Here is an 8,098-nt window from a genome sequence, read left to right as displayed (position 1 = left end):
GGTCTCCTGCGGGGCTTCCCCACCAACTAACTGTTCTCCTCCCTGCCATGCAGCCTGAGCCAGTTCTCTGGTTCTTTGATTGATGGGCCCTGCCTCTGCTTAAAATCTTGGCGTGCACATGCCTGCCTGTCCAACTGCTTTCAGCCACACAGCCTACATGCCAGCAACAGTCGACCACTCACTGATTCTTTTATCCTTTCATTCAACCAATATTTACTAAGCATCTGCAATGTGCCAATTCCTGTCTAGACCCTGGACATGGAAAGGTGAGCAAGACACACAAAGTCCATGTCTTCAAAAAGCTCCTGTCTAATTCCCTGTGGGCCCCATGCTTTCCTGCCTCAATTCATGTACTTTCTCTGTGACAAAGCTGTTCACAGTGAGCTCCTGAGTGTGAATCCCAGCTTGACCATCTCGTGACTTCAGGAGAATAACTTGCATCTCTCTAAGCCTCAGTCTCCCCATCTGTCAATTGGAGATAATAATACTACTTTCCTCATAGAACTTCTGTGAGTCTTAAATGGGAGAATGTGTGTAGTTTAAAAGTACAATGCCTGGCACATAGTATGTGCTAAGTAAATATTACCTTTCATTAGTTTTATTACTGCCAATGATGCCTTTCCACTTCCACATACCCAGAATTCTACTGGTCCTTCAAGGCTCAGCATAAAATGACAACTTCTTTACAAAAATCTTATTTAATCTCCATAGCTGGAATAGATTTCTCCCCCATTGTTAACTCCTAGTGACAATTTCCCTAAAATATTTAGTACTTTCTATCTTCAATTATGGCTAGTGATGAATATGCCTTATCCTCTATCTTGATTATAATATATTTCTTGAGGGCAAGGATTATACCCCATTCTTCTTAGTGTTGCTTATAGTAATCATCACCGCTGCCTTCACACAGCAAGCCCTCTGTGTGTTTTCTGGACAAGGGAATGAATGAATGAATGGATGCAAGATCACACCTTATCACTTCAATGTTCTGGTAACTAGAGAAACATTGTCAAGGGCCAGGTACTAAATTTTATACATTTATTTATACATAAATATATATATATAGATTACTTAATATATATACTTTATAATGTATATAATAAATTTATTATGTATAAAACATATAAATTACATATATACTTTTAAATGATAAAATATAATACAAAATGGGCTAACTTTTGCAAATAGAAAAAAGAATTGAAGTCCAGCAAAGCAGAGTCCACATACAAGCGCACAACCCAGAGGCAATCACAGGCAAGCTGGTATATTTTCTTCTAGTCTCTTTTCCGTTTGTATTTTACATAACTGAGGCCATACTGCACATTCCACAGCTTTATTTTTTAACACTGTATTATGAGCGTTGTCTGCCATCATTACAAATCCCCTCCACATAGTCAGTGAGGGTCATCTATTGAGCACCTTTGGTATGCCTTACCTCTCAGCAGCCCACCATCTATTGTACCACACTGCATTTCTGAAAGGACTTTCATGGAGAGAGGACAGATGTGATTGTCCCCCGAGCCCCACAGAAGTTCAGTGACTTGCTCCAGGATGCTGGGGCAGCAGAGATCAGAACTTCAGTCTCTCCCATCCCGTTCTAGGCCCCTGCACCACACCACAGGAAAGAGAGATAGCACACGTCAAAAATGCATAACTCCCATAGCCAAAGGAAGGTAACTATGTTTAAACACTCCAGGGTCAAGAAACATCCAAGTTCATGGGGACAAGTGGAAACCAGAAGTCACAATGAAGGCAGGAAGCAATTTTCCTGGCAACATGATCATAACTGTGCTCCAGGACAGAAGGGCCCTGAGCTAGGGACTGGAGTCGAAACAAGAAAGGGTACTACATGTTTTCTGTCCTGGGGCAAAACACTCCGTCAGCACACTGTTCTCTTCACAGATCACTTGCCTGTCCTTCACCTCTGGCACAGAAAAAAAGGGCACGGGATTTGGGGTCAGAGTAGCGTTCAGGCTCAGGTTTGCCCACTTTCAAGCTGCGTGATATCAGGCAAGTTACTTCACTTCTCTGAGCTTCAGTGTCTCCAGCTATAAAATGGTGAAAAGTGAAATACTTGCCTCATAAAATTCAGAGAACATTAAATGAACCAGTATTTGTGTAAGGGTGTTACAGTCCCAGCTCTGAACCCACCTGCAAGTTCTTTCACCTGTTTTTGCCTCAGTTTTCTCATCTGTAAAGTAGAGATGATAACAGCACCCCCCTCTTAGGGTTACTGCGGGAACTAAGTGAGTTAACACTTGTAAGGTGCTTAGAACAGTACCTGACAAATGTAACTGCTGAACAAATGTTTGCTATTCTTGTAAAAAGGATGGTGGTCACTGGCATAGAGTCAAGGCAACCATTCTTCAAATCTCATGAAGAAAGCAGAGACAGTGTTACCCTAATGTATAGATAAGGAAACTGAGGCTCAGAAAGATTAGGTATTTATCTGGACTCAGACTGCTAGTCGGGGGCAGCTCCAGGACTTCTAACGATTCTAAATGCAATGCCTTCTCCTCTAGGTAATATTCTAGCTGTTGGAAGCTGCCAGCCCTCTGGGCAATTTCAGCCCACAGACATGTTTTGTTTGGCCCCCACAGTATTTTTTTTTTAATTGAGTTGAACTGTGATTAGATGAACCCAACACACACCAGTGAGCCTCAGGCCCCAGCCTCCTCTGGTGCTTGTTCCTTCCAGCCAACGACCTGCATTTAGATCCCTACACTGGCTGACACCACGTCCGTCACTTAACACATAGTACAGACATGTTTAAGAGACCAAGGGGAGGAAGGGAAGAGCACAGGACCAGAGGGACGGGGAAAAGGTAGTCAGGGAAGACTTCCTGGAGGTGGCTGTACTTGAGTTAGGACTTAAAAGTGAAATGTGGGAATTATCTAGATTAAAAGGGAGGGTAGGGGGTAAGGCAGATAAATTTGGCATTTTGTGACCTTTAGGGAGGTTTATGAGTTTCCCTGCCAAGACTTCCTCAGACCTTTTCCTTGGTTGAGAAGAGGGAAGAAATGAGTGCCCTTTTATCTCAGATGAGGTCATGTGACTCAGGAGGTTACACTGTCTGTTGATTGGATTACTGATCTGTGTCATCATAGGTAAAGACTCCACACTGCACAAGGCAACAGGAAGGAGGTGTAATCACCAAAGTATGAGCTCTGCCTGTCTAACCATGGCCATCTGGAGCTAAATATCTTTACATCTGAGCAGTCTTGATAGCAGTTTCTAACATTTCACACCTCTATGGCAAAGAAGATGAGTGCTAGCTGCAGGAATGAGGTGGGGAAAGGCTGTGGTAAACTAGTAAAGCTGCCTGACTGCCTGTCCCAGTGACATTCACTGCATCCGAGAGGTCTGCTGACCCCCGCCGCGTCCCACAGCACCTGAATCTCTGGATCTGTGACACATGGACAGAATCGGGAACCTCAAATAACGTGAGTGGCCTAATTACCTGGGCTTCCCTTGTGGCTCAGCTGGTAAAGAATCTGCCTGCAATACAGGAGACTTGGGTTCAATCCCTGGGTTGGGAAGATCCCCTGGAGAAGGGGAAGGCTACCCACTCCAGTATTCTGGCCTGGAGAATTCCATGGACTACAGTCCATGGGGTCGCAAAGAGTCAGACACGACTGAGCGACTTTCGCTTCCTTTCTTCACTTCACTTCCTTCCTAATTACCTAATGCAGATAGAGTGTGTAGCGATCACTAAAGACAAAGAATAGCTGGGTTCATTTTGCACTGATAGCATTGCCTGGCGGGTTCTCTGCAAGCCTCCAGGGTGATGGGGCTCCCAGGGAGCTCCTGCATTTGGAAAAGCAAGAAATGTTACAGTGTATCATGCATAAGCCCTCCCATGGCTTCAGAGTGCCATGAAAATGAACTCCAGGCCTCTCATCTCGCCCACAAGACACCATGTGCTCCAGACTCCATCCACCTTAGACTTCACCTTTCCGGGCACTGCATGGAACACATCCCCACAGCACAGACACAAAAACAGCATACACTCATGCTTCAGGCCTCAGAGACCGCTCTTGATCAGCTTGGCTGAAGTACTTCATGTTCTTCACCACACAGATCACAAATCTCTGATTTTCTGTGTGTACCTGCTTTTTCCCATTTCCTCCACTAACGTGTAAACCCTGTGAGCCTGGAGCTTGTGGCTATTTTGTTCATCCCTAGTGTTCCCAAGCACAGACTGTGGCACAGTAGACCCTTAGTATTTTGTTGAAGGAATGCTGTGTGGTCTCTGGCAAGTAGCTTCCCCTCTCTGGGCTTCAGTATCCCCACATGTGAAATCCAGAGGCTGGATGAAGGACTGCAGAGAGCACTTGGCACTCTGACTGTGGTTCTGTGACTGACATCTGGGCCTTGGGCCCAGGAGTGAGCCTGGCTGCAGCATCTCCATAGTGCTGGACACAGGCACTGATTTAATCAGGTGGCGGACACCCTGTAATTTACTGTTCTGCTGTCCCTCCGCCCTAGTCTCCCAGCTGAAGACCATGCTGTCAAATTTCCAGGATGATCCATGCATAGCCACCTGTTCTCACAGCTCACTGATCCCAGTGCCCATGAGGAGGGGATGGTTGGCAGGCAGGACAGGCTGGGAGAGGATGTTCAGTCCAGGAACTCGAGAGCCAGGAGGACTTGTCAATGTCATGAACTGAAAGACTGGGATCTATGAGAGATTTCATCAAATCCTACACTCTCTGGTAGGAAGGGACCTTCCAGGACAACCCACCAGCCCTCTGCCTCAACCCTACCTGCCATAAACACTGCTCAGTAATGATCACCATCACCGTGATTCCACTCGAAGTGCCCAGAATGGGGGCCTCACTGCTCTCAGAGCTGTGCATCTTGTCAATGTGAGCTTTTTCCTCAGCAGCACAGTGAAACAGGAGGCAGTATAGCACAGGTGCCAAGGGCTAGGGCTCTGAGCCAGGAGGCCTGGGCAGAGTCTCAGCTCCACAGCCTCCTTCCTTTGTGAGCCCTAGCAAGCCAGGGGCCTTCTCTGTGCTTCCACCTCCTCTCTGTTAAACAGGGAGAACCCTCACTGGGCTGCTGGGAGAATCCCAAGTGTTAATATCTAATGGGAAGGCACTCAACTGTCTGTACCTGGTAACTGCCACCTATGAATGCTCTTCTTGTTGTTATTATAGTTTTTAGTTCTTCTTGGACTCTGTTCTCTGGGTTGGCTGATTTGTCTGCGAAAGAGATGGTGGGGCACAGCCCAAAGACACAGGCTGAGAAATCAGAGGGGTGTGTTTGCTGGTGGCTATGAGAACATTTCACGTCATCCTTCCGGGCCTTGGGCTCCTCACCTGAAAAAAGGAGAGGGAATAGTCTCTGTCCTGCTTTCTTGTCACAGAATCCATATAGAACTAATGAGAAATAGACAAGAAGGTTTTGAAAAGTGAAAGGTGCTATCTAAAAGTGATAGCACTTCTCTTATGTTGTCAGAGAAGCCCTTTCCTCTTTCAGCAAGGCACATTAGCTTCAAAAGAGCTAAACTCAGCCTATTTGGCAAACAGTGTGTTTTGGGTACTTGTTGTGAATTTGAAGCTAATCCCCTCAGAATCTTCTTTTATTAATGTACCAGAGCAAACAAATTTGAGAAGGGTTTACGTACAAGCACGTGGTACATTCCTACAAGATGCAGGGATTGGTTTGACTGATTTCTGCCATCTTTGTTTATTGTTATTATATAATTATTATTTCTTCACTTTCTCTTCTTCAGCAATTTGATTGGCAGAATCCAGGGGAGGTGCATTCACTTTGCAAATGTCAGCAGGACACAGTAGCTCCGCATACTCTCAGGAATCTTCTGTGACCTTTGACCAATACTTGCGGTGTCCTGCGAACGGAGAGACAGCCTCCTCACTGTACGGGAGAGAAGCCAGGGCCTCGAGAGGCGAGGGCAGCAGCCCAGAGTCACGCAGCTGGTTAGTGCCAAAGGCTTGACTTGGTAACCAGGTCTCTTGACTCCAAACTCTATGCTCTTTCTAACAGTTCTGCAGACTCCTGCAGTTTCTCTAAATCAGCTGACTGTGTATCAGAATCTTGTCATTCACAGGGGTTCATGTTTGTCAAAGCTCATTGAATTGTACATTTAAAATCTGTACAGTAAAAAGAAAAAAGGAAAAATCTGTACAGCGTATTGTAAATTTAACACAATTAAAAAAGAGAGAAAATGGTAGGGCAGGGTCCCATTTCATGAGGGGGGACAGCTAAGGTCAGCATTTATGACAAAAATAATATATAATATAACGGGCTCAAGAAAAGCCTTAGGAAGGTATTAATAGCACACAGGAGTCAGAACGGTTTCTTTGGGCATTTTAACAACCGACTGTTCAGAGGGTTCAGGTTAGATGCTGTCTGGCATGTAGGGGTCGGGATGTGAGAAAAAAAAAATATGTCTCTACAATAGGGTGATATTCAATGTGGTGAGATGCATATGTGGGAACCACGTCTGCCGAGGGAATGGCAGCTTATAGTATCTCACCTTAGATACACACACATACACACACATGCACACACACACACACAAACAGGCAGACCCCCTCTGAGCAGCTTCCTGGAGCAGGTTAACCAAGGGTGGAAGCCAGAGACAAGGATCTGAGGGCTCCCAGGGCCCACCAGCGTGAGAATGAAGTAGGGGATATCTCAGGGCCTGGCTGGGAGGGCTGAGAGGAAGGGGTTGGAACAGGTTGGGAAGTTGGAACAATGGAGAACACCTCATTTAAGAGGAGAGGGCAGGGGTGGGAACCAGAAAAGGAGGAGGAGATTAAAGGCTTGGAGGAGATCAAAGAGACAGACAGTGGGAAGTAGCTTGGTTTTTGAGAAGAAGAAAACAAGTACCAAGGGCTGACCTGCTGCAACATTACAGAACTAGTAATTGTCCTTTGATAAGTAAACATCCTAAAATTTGGAGTGATGGGAAGCTCACCCACAAAGCAGAGTATGTCTGATGAGAGTTTATAAGTTTCAGAAAGGTTGTTAGTTATTTATACATAAAAAAGAAGATTCCACATTTCTTGGTATCAAAATTTGCTCTTTTGAGAATTTTAAACAGTCTGCCTAGAATTGTGTTAAAATAATACATATGTTCACCTTGTACCCTTTAGGATGGCTACTATTGACAAAGAAAAAGAAAATGTTGGAGTGGATGTGGAGAAATCGGAACCCTTGTACACTATGGATGAGAATGTATGGATGAGAATGTAAAGTAGTGCAGCTATTATACTATGGAAAACAGTATGTAGCTTCTTCAAAAAATTAAAAATATATCTATTATATGATCCAGCAATTCCACTTTTGGGTATATATCCAAAGCAATGGAAAGTAGGGTCTTGAAGAACTATTTGCATATCCATATTCATAGCAGCATTATTTGTAATAGCCAAGAGGTAGAAACAATCCCAAAATCAATCAGTGAAGAAAAGGATAACAAATATGGTTCATACAAACATACAATGGAATATTATCAAGCCTTAAAATGGAAGGAAACTCTGCCACATGCTACAACATGAATGCAACTTGAGGACATTATGCTAAATGAAATAAGCCAGTCAGGAAACAACAGAGGATGGGGAATACATGTAATTCCATGGCTGATTCATGTCAGTGTATGACAAAACCCACTACAATATTGTAAAGTAATTAGCCTCCAACTAATAAAAATAAATGAAAAAAAAAGAAAACAACAGATACGCTATGATTCCACTTATGTGGGGCAGCTAAAACAGTCAAACCCACAGTAACAGAACACAGAATGGTGTTGCCAGGGGCTGGGGGAAGGGGGAAAGGGGAGTTGTTTAGTGGGTAGATTTGCAAGATGAAAAGCTCCAGAGATCTGTTTTACAACAATGTGAATACACTTAACCCTATTGAGCTGTATACTTTAAAGTGGAAAATGTTATGTTAGGTGCCTTTTAAACAGTAAGAAAAAAGAAAAGACAAACAAAAACCCAGTACATTTCCCTACAGACCTCCCTTTACTCACTGAAAAACAGCTGGCTATAAAACAGTTGTTCAGTGTGATATTGCCTGTGTCGTGTCCTTTTTTGTTCTAATATATGTGTGTCATCCTCATGAG

The 8,098-nt window shown here is 44.2% G+C and overlaps 1 long non-coding RNA gene across 1 annotated transcript; it reads left to right on the top strand.

Moving 5' to 3' along the window:
• The first annotated feature begins 1,173 nt into the window (after window positions 1-1,173).
• LOC136156312 (uncharacterized) lies at window positions 1,174-7,727 on the top strand. Its single transcript, XR_010660932.1, has 3 exons — window positions 1,174-3,443; window positions 5,741-5,945; window positions 7,128-7,727. It is a non-coding gene; the product is annotated as an uncharacterized lncRNA (long non-coding RNA).
• Window positions 7,728-8,098: the final 371 nt, after the last annotated feature.

This window comes from Muntiacus reevesi, chromosome 1 (genome assembly GCF_963930625.1).
Source record: "Muntiacus reevesi chromosome 1, mMunRee1.1, whole genome shotgun sequence".
NCBI lineage: Eukaryota > Metazoa > Chordata > Mammalia > Artiodactyla > Cervidae > Muntiacus > Muntiacus reevesi.
This window is presented reverse-complemented; position numbering and strand designations above follow the sequence as displayed.